Genomic DNA, 12,469 nt, shown 5'->3' on the forward strand with positions numbered 1-12,469 from the left:
TCATTGACACTTCAGTGATTAGGACAGTAATTATCGAGTTAGATAATTAATTAGAAATAATTAGTTAAGTCTCATAAAAGAAAAAATTAGTCACCGCTTCTTCACAGTACTGCAAACATTATCCAATAGGTTTTCTTCGAGTTACGCCATTACTCTTTTTCTAAAACTTGGTGCATGATAGCTGGGACACCCTGTATAAAGCATCTCTATGTCTTTCTTGTTGAGAAGAAGAAAGGGGGTTGACTTAAGGGACTCTCAAAAGGACAAAAGCTTCAATTAATCGAAAGGTACCGGATTCCTTTCGGCCTCGATTCTTGGTGTCAACTCGCCTGATCACGTGTATAATTTGATGAATGCTGTTTTTGAGGCGCTGCAAGGAGACGTCACTCTTGGTGTTAGCCTCGAGATGTAGACCCAGCATCTTGATGCTGGGGCTTGTAGAGATGGCCTGGCCATCAAGGAGTATTTGAATGTATTCCTTGAGTTGGCGTGAGGGCGGACGACAGGGAGCTGTGATTTTTACGTGAACACTGGAGGCCACAGGGCTTAGCACATTGGAGCACTAGAAGTGCGATGCCACGAATTGGTGTGAGCTTCCTTTAGTTTTTGTATCTCTTAGCACATGAGCAAGGTGCGCTCAAGGCCGCTAGACGGGCGCGAGGGGTCGCGTGATGCTTTCACGTAGCATTCAGCGAGAACTAAGAGGGTAAACCCGTAGATGTGCTTGGTGAGTATACCACCTTTCTTACCCGTGTTCGCGTGGGCTCGTAGCTAAATCGGTAGGACAATGGGCTCTTGCTTTGTTGGTCTATTAGTTCCACGTTCGATTTCCGGCGGTGCCAGGAAATTCTTTTATTTGTTCGCCGGAGTTTTCTGGTGACACCAACGGTCGCGAAAGAACCGTTGGGGGGTAGAGGTAAAGAGCTTTGCTTTAAAAAGTTTCCACTCTTGTGCTACACCAATACAACTCAATCAAACACCGTTCATGCATCATGCATTGATTTAACCTTACCAAGAGTATCTCTTTGAAGTAATAAATGGTGTAGTTAAGTGCATTTAACTTCTCTTTGGTTTTACTATTTTTTGAGCGATGTGAGTGAATTTAAGTGACATCGCATGGGTAATCGTGATGAGTGCCGTTTACAGCTTTGCTTTCCAACCACATTCATGGGGTGGATTGGCGCGATTTTTTTTAGTATGTAATCAATATTGTTTTTTGTGTGACCATTGGCGTCCCTGAGTGCATACAACGTTTGCCAACAGTGAGCTTCCCCCTTCTCGCTTTCAACTGCGTTCATGTGTCACTGTTGCTTCAATGTTTGCGACATTGAAAGCACTGATGTCGGCAGTTTTACTCTTGTTGATCAATCTGGACAGCTCTGCAATTTTCATTCGGTCCCCCGCGTTGCCGTGTAATATTTTCTGACGCTTGCCAATAATTTTCTTCGTTTTCTGTGAGAGCTTGGATTCATACAACTTGGGCTGTTTCCCTCCTACTGCTATTGCTGACCGAATGACCGCATTTGTGAAACGAGAAGTGGCAGTGTCCAGATCCAGTGTCCATTGCGATCATTCAACACGAAGAATTTGTTCTCGAGTAACAATCTGAATGGCTGAAGTAAAAACACCTTTTGACGTAGTTATAGAGGACTTTAATGCTAATCTAGGCAAGAATCAGGCTGGTTACAAGGCCGTCGGGAACTATGGTCTGGGCTGTAGAAATTGAAGGGAGACCTATTAGTCGTGTTCGCAAAACGGAATAACCTACGCATCATTATTGCCTTCTTCTGCAAACGGGAGATCCGGAAGTGGACGTGGAGGAGCCTGAATTTGGAGCATAAAAATGAAATATAGTTTATATTATGCGATAACCCTGACGTCGTGAAGGATGTGGAAGTGCTCATGAGGGTAAGGTGCAGGAACTACTGCATGGTAATATCTCGAATTAAATTATGTTTGAGGAGAGGCCGTAACAAGCTAGTATGAAAGAACCCAATGAATGAGGTTACGGTAAGACGTAAAGTTGAAGAATTGAGGTTCGCGCTGCAGGACCGATATTCAGCTATCACCGAGGATGCAGAATTTACGACACAGGAGGCCAGCGACAATATTACACGCATTACCACGGAGGGTGCACTAGAAGTCGTGGTCACGATAGTTAGAGAGGATACCGGTAAACGTTCCCAGGAGACGAAAGATTTAATTAGAAAAGGGAAACTCATGAAAATCTCCACCCCAGCTGACAGACTAGAACTAGCGGAGATTCCGAAGTTAATCAAGAAGCGTAAGACAGCAGCCATACGGAAGTATAACATGGGGAGGATCGAATACGCTGTAAAGAACGGAGGTAGCCTGAAATAAGTAAAGAGCCATCTTGGCGTGCGGAAAAATTAGATGTTTGTACTAAAGACAAGCAAGGCAATGTCATCACAAATAGGAATAAAATAGTAGAAGTACCCGGGGAGTTCCATAGCGATCTGTACAGTAGCCTGGACATCCAGAATAATGACGAAAGAGAAAGTAGTTCAGAGGAGTTAAACTTCCCGCCAGTAACGATAGAATAAGTAAGATAGGCTTTCAAAGAAATGAGAAGGGCAAAGCACCTCGTGAAGATCAGATAACAGCACACCTCCTGAACGATGGCGGGCCAATTGTACTAGTAAAACTGGCAAACCTGTACACGCAATGCCTAATGACTGCGAGTGTACCGGAATCTTGTAAGAACGCGATCCTTATCCATAAGAAAGGTGACATGGCGGACTTGAAAAATTACAGAACGATCATCTTACTGTCAGTCGTCTACAAAGTGTTTACTAAGGTAATTGCTAACAGAATTTTCGGCACTTCATAATTCAGTCAACCTAAAGAACAAGCCGGGCTTTGTAAAGGCTATTCAAAAGTGGACCATATTCACACGATAAAATTGCTGATATAAAAGTGCACGGAGTATACTGAACCCCTATATATTGCCTTTGTAGACTATGAGAAAGCATTTGATTAGGTCGAAACCTAAGCTGTAAATCAGGCATTACAGAACCAGGGTGCAGACGAGCATTATGTAAGAATTCTATAGGATATTTACAGTGAGTCCAGTGCTACCATCATCCTCCATAAGGAGAAGAGCAAAATACCATAATGAAGGGTGTCAGACAAGAAGACACAATCTCTTCTTCTTATATACAGCATGTTAAAAAGAAGTATTCAGAACATTGGTTTGGGAACAGCTGGGAAAATACCTCTGTAACCTCAGATTTCCTGATAACGTTGCCTTGCTAACTAACTCTAGGGACGAATTGCTAAGCATACTTACCGCAGTGGACAAAGAGAGTAGAACCATGGGCCTGAAAATAATCTGCGGAAACCTAAATTATGATCAATAACCTCGCGATAGCACAGCGGTTTGAGATAGTAGGCGAGGCCGGGGAAGGGGTAAGAGAATAAATGGAGACGGGGTAGACGCGGTTAGAATTAGCTGTACTTACGCTATTTACAAAAGGGGACAAACAGAGACAGAGGAGATGCCGTTTTAGCTGCTGCCTGGCGACACACACATCGTCGTCTTTCTCGTCCTCCATGATTTCCCTCCAGGATAAATGCATACGTCCTTCAGTGCGCATAGCAAATTCGCAATGTGTTGGAATATACCTTTTTCCCTCGCGCTGTGAACCCCTCGAACGCGCTACCAAGTGAAGCTGTTAAGATTAGAAATATTGATCAATTTTGTTCATTTGTGGAGCAGGTACTCGAGCCTGTATAGTTATTTTTTATAGTTATTTTTTGTTGTTGGTGTTGTCGTTGTGACAGCGGAAAAGGTGTTTTGCAGTGATGTATAGCACTTTTGTGTACATATATTGTTTATCGTGCGTAGCACGCGGTTTCTAGTATTTCGTTTCTTTTCGTGTATGGTAAGAGTACCCATGTACAATTGATGTACTCGCTTTTGAAAGTGTTCCACTGTTTCGCTTATCGTCGCTCGAAATATTGTACTATTTCCTTGAATTTGTATCTAATCAGATACCTGGGATGTTGTATGCCCGCTTCCTTGTGTACCCTCTTCAGCCTCTCCTTGCAGATATCCCAGCTAGTGAGCTCGTGTTCGTAGGTATCATACCACGTGAGGGCCGGGCCGTCCCTTTGAGATATGACACGATTGTCGCCAGCATTATCGTAGTACCCCAGTTGTTATGGTGACTAACACGCTCGCACATACTGAGACTCTCGTCCACATCGACGTCGCCTGTGCCGTAGAAAAATCCAGGATCCCGGGGGTGGGTCAACACAATCGGTGGTGGTATTGCCGGTTGATATTGGTGCCCAGAATCCGTAGGCATGGTGTCCTGAGAGAGCTGGCGTCCACTCCGAAGTTCTTTCGCAACGACGAGATTGTTGTAGCACATACCAAAATGAGACGGGGTAGAAGTGGTTAAAATGAACTGTATTTACGCTACCTACAAAAGGGGAAATCAGAGAGAGAGAGAGAGAGAAAGTTCTTTATTAGAGGAGAAAGCCGAGAGTTTTGCCGTAATCGTACCACCGACATGCTACTCGGCGGGGGAATGGGTAGGGGAGGGTAGAGAAGGCCCTATAGATACAGGGCAGAAGAAAAAGAAGAGAAGAAGTAAAAAAAACGGGCATCATGGAGTTTGTGTGAACAGTTCGACGAACGTCATGTTCTCAGTAGTTTAAATCAGTTCAGTGGCGCCGATCTCGTCCAGGTATTCAAACAACGCCTTTAGTGCTTTGCGTTGTGCTGAAGGAGTGTGCCAGGGGCCAAAAGGAAGTAAACTTTATTTTCCTGAGCACCCTTAGTCCAGGGCGCCATCTTGGGAAGCCTTGGCCATGGCTTCCTCCGCTCTGGACGTCAGCCGGAGCTGTGTCGCAGCGCTGGGGTCAGCCAGACTTGCCTCCCAGGATGCTAGAGTTGGATTCGGGATGGGGGTCAACTTTGGATGTCGATTACAGGCTCATATTGTGTGGAATATGTTTGGGTAACCAAGGAGCACTTGTAGGCTGATTGGTCCTGGGCGTAGGTGTTCGATCTTCTGCTCCAAACGGCACCTTGCGAGCATGTAAGCGGGGCACTCTAACAGTACGTGTTCCACGGTTTCTGGCGATCCGCAGTTATCGCAGTAAGGATTCGAGGTGGCGCCAAGTCGAAACAGGTAAGTTTTTGTAAGCGCTGCATTGAGTCGTAATCGGTGATACAAAGTTTCTAGTGGGCGCGGAAGTCGCTCTGGCAGCTTAATCCTCAGCTCGGGTTCTATGTATTGCAAGAACGGATAGTGGTGCTCTGGAAGAGACCAGAGACGGTTCCGCTCCATTAAAACAAGTGCCTTCGTCATAGCTGAGGCATCATGTTTGGTGAAGAAGACCTTCCTCATATTATGCATTTGAAGGCCCCTGCGAGCTGCTTCATCTGCCTTTTCATTACCTGGAACACCACAGTGGCCTGGTAGCCACTGGAATGTCACTTGGTGCCCAGTGTCTTTGGCCTGGTGGTGCAAGTAAGTCATTTCACGAGAGGCGTGTTCGTGAATGCTGAAGCAGTCGTTGCGCAGTAGACTTTGGAGGGCTGCCTTGGAATCTGTGAAGATGGTACATTGCGCCGGCGGTTGGCGGAGAATGTACCGGATGGCTTCCTTGATGGCGTGAAGCTCGGGTGACATAGATGACGTTGCCCGCTCGAGACGATAAGAGAACGCCTGTCTAGTGGACGAAAATCAGAGACACAGCAGCTGACCGCTTTAGTTCCTGCCGGGAGCCACACCGACCGTCGTCTTCCTGGTCCTCCACGATTGGTTTCATATCGTGCAGGGGGATGTATCTTCATAGCAGTGGCTTCATCACTTCGCCAAGGGGGCTGCATCGTAACAATATCTACTTAGGCCAAGTTGTGACCACATATTCCAAACATGAGGCAGAAATAATTCCAAGGATAAGAATGGGGTCGAGTAAATTCCGAATGCATTATCAGATATTGATTGCCCTCCTACCACTGTCCCTGAAGAAGAAAGTGTATGACAGCTGCATCTTACCTGTACTCACGTACGGGGCAGAAACTTGTAGGCTCACTAAGAGGGTTCAACCTAAAATGAGAACGACTAAACGAGCAATGGAATGGAAGATGATAGGTGTAACATTAAGGGACCAGAACAGAGCGGAGCGGGTCAGGGAGCAAACGCGGGTTAAGGACATATCAGCGGATATTAAAAGGGAGAAATGGACGTGGGCAGTGCATGTAATGCGAAGGCAAGATAACCGTTGGTCTTTATGGGTAACACAGTGGATCCCTAGAGAATGCAAGTGTTGCAGGGGGCGCTAGCAAGTTAGATGGGCAGTTGAGATCAAGAAGTGTTCGGGGATAAATTGGTCGCAGTTAACATAGGAACCGGATATTTGGAGAATAATTGGAGAGGCCTTTTCCCTGCAGTGGGCGTAGAGAGGCTGATGATGATGATGATGAACAATTTAATTCTTCCACTTCGCTTCCCGCTCCAGTACAGGGGTGGCGTGTTTCGCTTGAAAATCCTTATATTTTCATTTCATAAATCCAGGCGGATACGGCTTCAGACAATCTTGTGATCACTTGTTTTAAATTTGTCAATGACTTGTACGTCGTGTACCATGCTTAGAGTGCCAGTTCAAATGAAGTCGGTTTCGTTTTTTTATTTCACCATTTGGGCTTTTTCGAGTCAACGTCCGATTCGTTGTTTTGTGTAAGAATGTATTCATTATTCAAAGCCAATTCCTTTTGGCGAATGCAACATGCCTTTCCACGCCGGTGTTTCTAGAGCCTGAGCCAAGTTTCCCTACCGCATGCTTTCCTATCAGTTGTGTTGAAATTTTTGCATTAAAATAACCCATATTGATCCAGTACGGGGTTTTTACATTCATCATCATCATCATCCCCAGCCTATCTACACCCACTGCAGGGCAAAGGACTCTCCCATTATTCTCCAATTTTCTCGGTCATGTGCCAACTGTGACCAATTTATCCCCGCAAACATCTTGATCTCATCTGCCCATCTAACTTTCTGCAGCCCCCTGCAACGCTTGCCTTCTCTAGGGATCCACTCTGTTACCCTTAATGACCAGCGGTTATCTTGCCTTCCCATTACATGCTCTGCCCACGTCCATTTCTTCTTCTTAATTTCTACTAATATGTCTTCAACACCAGTTTGTTCCCTGACCCACACCGCTCTCTTCTTGTCCCTTAATGGTACACCTATCATTGTCCGCTCCATTGCCCGCTGAGTCGTTCTCAATTTAAGTTGAACCCTCTTAGTGAGCCTCCAGGTTTCTGCCCCGTAGGTGAGTAGCGGTAAGATGCAGCTGTCATACACTTTCTTCTTCAGCGACAATGGTAGGCTGCTATTCATTACCTGAGAATGTCTGCCATATGCACCCCACCCCATTCTGATCCTTCTAACAGGGAAGTCCGCCGGTGGTTGATATTCCTGGACTTTTTGGAGAGAAAGAAGGAAAGGGTGTTTGTTGACCCGCCGCGGGGCATACCGAAAGGTTCTCAGAACCGCCGGAAGCAGAGCAGGCGGAGAGAGTGGGGTCCTTATCAGAAACTATCTACAAGCCTCAGGTCAAAAGAGAAGGTATAGAAGGGGCAAATAACTAGGTCAAGAAAAAAATCGAAAAAAAAACCGGGAGGGAACCCAAACAAACCCACACACAAAAGAAAAAGCAATGACCCGGCAAGTAAAATTGACGTGTCACCCACGGCAACATTCCTGGAACAGTCGTGTCCTCAACTCAAAAACCAACAGATAAAGTTAGAGTGGCGTACGGGGCACAAGACAATGGGGAGTAAAAAATAAGAGAAATAAAATGAACAAAATGGAATTCCAAAAGGAAAGGTTGGAGTGATGCGGGCGAGTATTAAGCTGGAAGCTAAGGAATGAAAATGAAAGAAATTAGGTGACCACGTAAAGAACAGAGGGAAGGGTCATAGTCTTTGGATAAGGTATATGCAAGACAGTGCCTAATTCTATACTTCCGGTGAATATCGCAAGAATTCCAAGTTGCCCCTAGACGCATTAATTCCAGATGGTTCCTTGGACTTTAGTTTGTGAATTAAATAGGATTCTCGGTATTTCCTGTCCCTCGAAGACCTAAAGTTTGACTGAAGTATATACAACTTAAGGTCATCAAAATTTTGGCCGGGTTGTTTGAAATGATGCGGTACAGCTATGGAGGATTTGCTACGAGTACTCGGATTTCCCCGGTAACCATTAAGACGTAGGCTCATAGGTTGACTCGTTTCGCCTATATACGGTTTGTGGCACATTGAGCATTCCAACATATACACAATGCCGGATGAAGTGCACGTGAAGCTTCAATTAATCTTATGGGTATAATTACTAGCTGTGCTTTTTACAATGCAGTCTGTCTGCAGGTGCCTGCAAGTCTTGAATCTGGGGCGGGAGCAGCTGGCTATGACTGGTTGCTTTGAAGGCCCTAATTTTTGCATGCACTAAAATATCTTTTAGATTCCTGTTTCTCCAGTAGGTAACCCTTGGTGCTTCAAGGAAAGTCTTTTTAAGTCGGTCGTTACTGGCTAAAATGGGGTAGTACTTCCGCAGTATATTGTTTACGTTTGGGAGGACGTTTGAAAAGTTAGATATTAGGGCAGGCGGCCTGGCGCTTTCGTTTTGTCGCTGTTTGTTGAGCACGTCAACCCTTTTGAGATTATATGCACGTTGGTACGCCTGATCGAGCGAGATTTTGGGGTGGTTCCTGTTAATAAGGGTGGACTTGAGTTCATCTAGGTGCTCTACGTAGTCACTGTCATCACTGCATACTCTTCTTATCCTGGTGGCTTGTCCTACAAAGATCACTTGCTTGCAGTGTCTCGGGTGATGGCTTTTAAAATCTAGGTACTGCTACCTGTCTGTAGGTTTTCTAAGAAGCGCGGTTAAACGTTTACCGCTGTCTAGAATGACGCTAGCATCTAGGAAGTTCCCGTCTTTCTCAGAATACTGGCAGGATAATGTATTAGTCGGATGCGAAGAACTGAGATGAGATATAAATGTTTCTAGAGTCGCGCGACCGTGTTCCCAAATCATGAAGATGTCGTCTATGTAGCGGAGGTAAACTTGAGGTTTATGCGGAAAGGAGCCTAATAGGGTGGCTTCAAGTTGCCCCATGAAAATATTGGCATAGGTTGGTGCGAATCGAGTACCCATGCTGGCCCCGAAAGCTTGCAAAAAGTAAGAAGAGTCAAATTTAAAATAATTGAGAGTAAAAGTAGTTCTAACAAAGTTATGTACACTTCTGGCGCAAGTTGGTGCAGGTGCTCTGATAGAGCTTTTGAAATAGCTTCGATTCCTTCGACAAAAGGGATGTTGTATACAAGGAATGCATTGTATACAATGTATATTCCACTGGGTAGAGGCCTGCCCTTATTTATTTTTTCTTTTATGCGGACGAAGTGGGGGGTGTCCTGAACGAATGAAGAAAGAAGAGCCGGAATGTCGGATAGGTAATGATTCAGAAACAGGGATAATGCTTCGGTTGGGGTATTGTTATTCGAAACTATGGGTCTGCCAGCAATATTGGCAGTGAACAATATTTCTACAGGGACTTTGTGCACTTTTGGGACGAGGTAAAAACGTCCTGAATGCTTATTATTCGGTTTTATGAAATTTAGGTCAGTGCTCGTTAATAATTCTCTGGATCGCAGATCTGTGAGGCTGTGAAAGATTTATAGGCTGTATTCCTGCCTGGGATCGTTATCTAAGGGTTTGTAGTGACAAGGGTTATTGAGCTGCCTATAAGCTTCATCTTTGTATTTTCCCATAGGTAAAACAACTACGCTACCACCTTTGTCGGCTGGCTTTATGACCATGTTGTTTCTGTCTGATAGTCTATTCAGGGTAACTTCCTCAGACGGAGTTAGGTTCTTGCGCTTGTTTGATCGCTTAGTTGTTGCCGATATTTCTCTTGATACTGATTTTAAGCACCGATCTAATTCTAGAGATTGATCTATATCTGTAGTCCAAGTGCTAGGAGGGTGGAGGGTGCATTTGGTAATGTCAGGTTGGTCCTGCTTTTCCGAAAAATACTCGCTTAGTCTCATTCTCCAAGAAAATTCAGTAAGATCTCTATGTAACTCGTATTCATTCACGCGGTTTTTTGTAGGACAGAAAGTTGGACATCGTTCCAGGGTACCTTTTTCGTCGGCCCTTTGTGTTTTCGAACTGCCAATAACGTTGCTGGGCAGGTAGCGAGGAAGCTCGTTTCTTCTATAGGATGTTTGGCTGGGGGAGGAGGTTCTACTAAAGCAATCTCTGTATCAAGGGGGAACATTACATGCACACGGCGGCGGCGGCAGTAGCGGCACACACGTAGAGGCTTGCCTCTTACGCCCCATGTTTCTTCATTGACAGGTAGATATACAGTGTATTTTTTTTGTTGTTGTTACTACTGCTGCTGCTGCTGCTGCCAGTGTATTGGGTGCTGTGTTGCCGCTTGTTTGTTTTGACAAGCGTGGTTATGACAACACGCCAAGCGACACCCATGACGGCTCGTGAATTTTAGAAGATATGTGACGAGATGAAAGATGCCTTTCGTCAGAAGTTTAAGGAATTCAGTGAAAAACTGAATAGCGAAATGCAGGAGCTTAAGAAAAGCGTGCAATTCTTGAGTGATAAGCATGACGAGGTTCTCGTCGAAATTAAGGCTCTCAGACACGAAAATTCTGAGTTGAAAGCAGCGAACCAAGCGCTCGCTGATAGATTGCACCTACTGACAGCACAAGCAAGAGAGACTGATAAAAGAATAGTTGCTTTGGAACAGTACACTAGAAACCGAAACGTAGAAATATAGGGCGTTCCACACAGTTCAAACGAAAACCTCCAAAACTTGGTTTAAAAGATTGGGCAAGCAATTGCTGAACCGATCAAACCTGAGGATGTTGAAATATGTCACCGTGTACCAACACAAAATGTCACATCTGTCCCTAACATCGTCCTGAAACTTAAAAACCGATGCAAGCGCAACTCGATCTTGCAAAAACCACGAGAAGCGCGGATCAGCACAGTTGACATTGGATTCACCGACACAGCCCCAGTATTCGGCAATGAACACCTCTGCCCGCAGTTTAAATGGCTGATGGGCTTGACAGTGTCCCAAAAAAAAACAAGCTGGTTGGAAGCATGCCTGGTGTCGGAGGGTAAAATTTTCGCCAAAAAAGAAGATAACTCAAACAAGGTCCGCATCGTAAACGAGCAGGACTTAGCAAAAAATGCCTAAAGTGGCGTAGAAGTAAGGCGTATAAAAAATGTTTGCCATGGCGGCACCCTTACAACTTCCCGACACATGCCCTTTTTCTAATATAAGTCTGAATAACGCCTCGCTAACAATTTTTCACGTTAATGCGCAGTCAGCGCGGAACAAATACGAAGTATTGGTTGACTTATTGCATAGCTTTACACGCAACTTTGACATCATCCTGCTTACTGAAACGTGGTACGCTAGTGAGACTGAAGTAGCTATCATATCAGGGTAAAAGTCTTTTTTTCTAAATCGCTCAGGAAAGAGAGGTGGTGGTGTTTTTATCGCCATACGTGACGCCCTTCCTGCCTATATTGTGCCTGAATTGTCTTTGATAACGAATGATTTTGAAGTACTCACAATCCAGCACGCAGCGTACTTGATATCTGTCGTATACCGCCCACCTCAGGGTAATGTTGCACCCTTTTTTGAATTTTTACACCATTCTTCCGAGTATGCATCTAGATACAGATGTGACCTTATCCTGGTTGGTGACTTCAATGTTAATTTACTCGCACCGTCTGCTATTAGAACCGAGTTCGTAAATGTATTGGGGGCGAATAATTTGAGCAATGTAATTCACTGTCCCACACATATCACAGCTTCGCACTCGTCTCTGCTTGATCTTATTTTAACCAATGTTGAACTCGATAATGTATCGGCTGGAACAATAAATTGTGCTATCAGCGACCATTTACCTATATATTTTGCCCTCAAAAAAGCTTCCGTAAACCGTAAGCAAAGACATTCTGTGCCCTATCGAAATATTACCCAGGTAACGCTGACTCGTTTCCGGATCTTAATAGCGAATGAAGTGTGGGAAGATGTTTATCGCACAAGTGACGCTGAAAGTGCCTATAACATATTTTTCGCTAAATTTGAAGCCATTTACAACGAATGTTTCCCTGTAAAAATGTTTAAACAGGGTCGTAAAGCACAGAAGCCTTGGGTTAGCAAAGAATGCGTAAAAATGATACAAGAAAAAAACACCCTTTTTGCAAAATTTATAAAAAGCAGAGACACAGACGATCCTAAACGATTAAAAATATAGAAACAAACTAAACAAAGCCATCCGCCATTCCAAGAAACGCTACCTAAGAGATATTCTCTCCCCCACCACATTGTCTAGTCCTGAAAAAACCTGGAAACATATAAATAGCTTGCTGAGTCGCTCAGTGCCGCA

Source organism: Haemaphysalis longicornis, unplaced genomic scaffold, assembly GCF_048455015.1.
Source record: "Haemaphysalis longicornis isolate Haplotype H1 unplaced genomic scaffold, Haemaphysalis longicornis Haplotype H1 scaffold_14, whole genome shotgun sequence".
Classification (NCBI taxonomy): Eukaryota; Metazoa; Arthropoda; class Arachnida; order Ixodida; family Ixodidae; genus Haemaphysalis; species Haemaphysalis longicornis.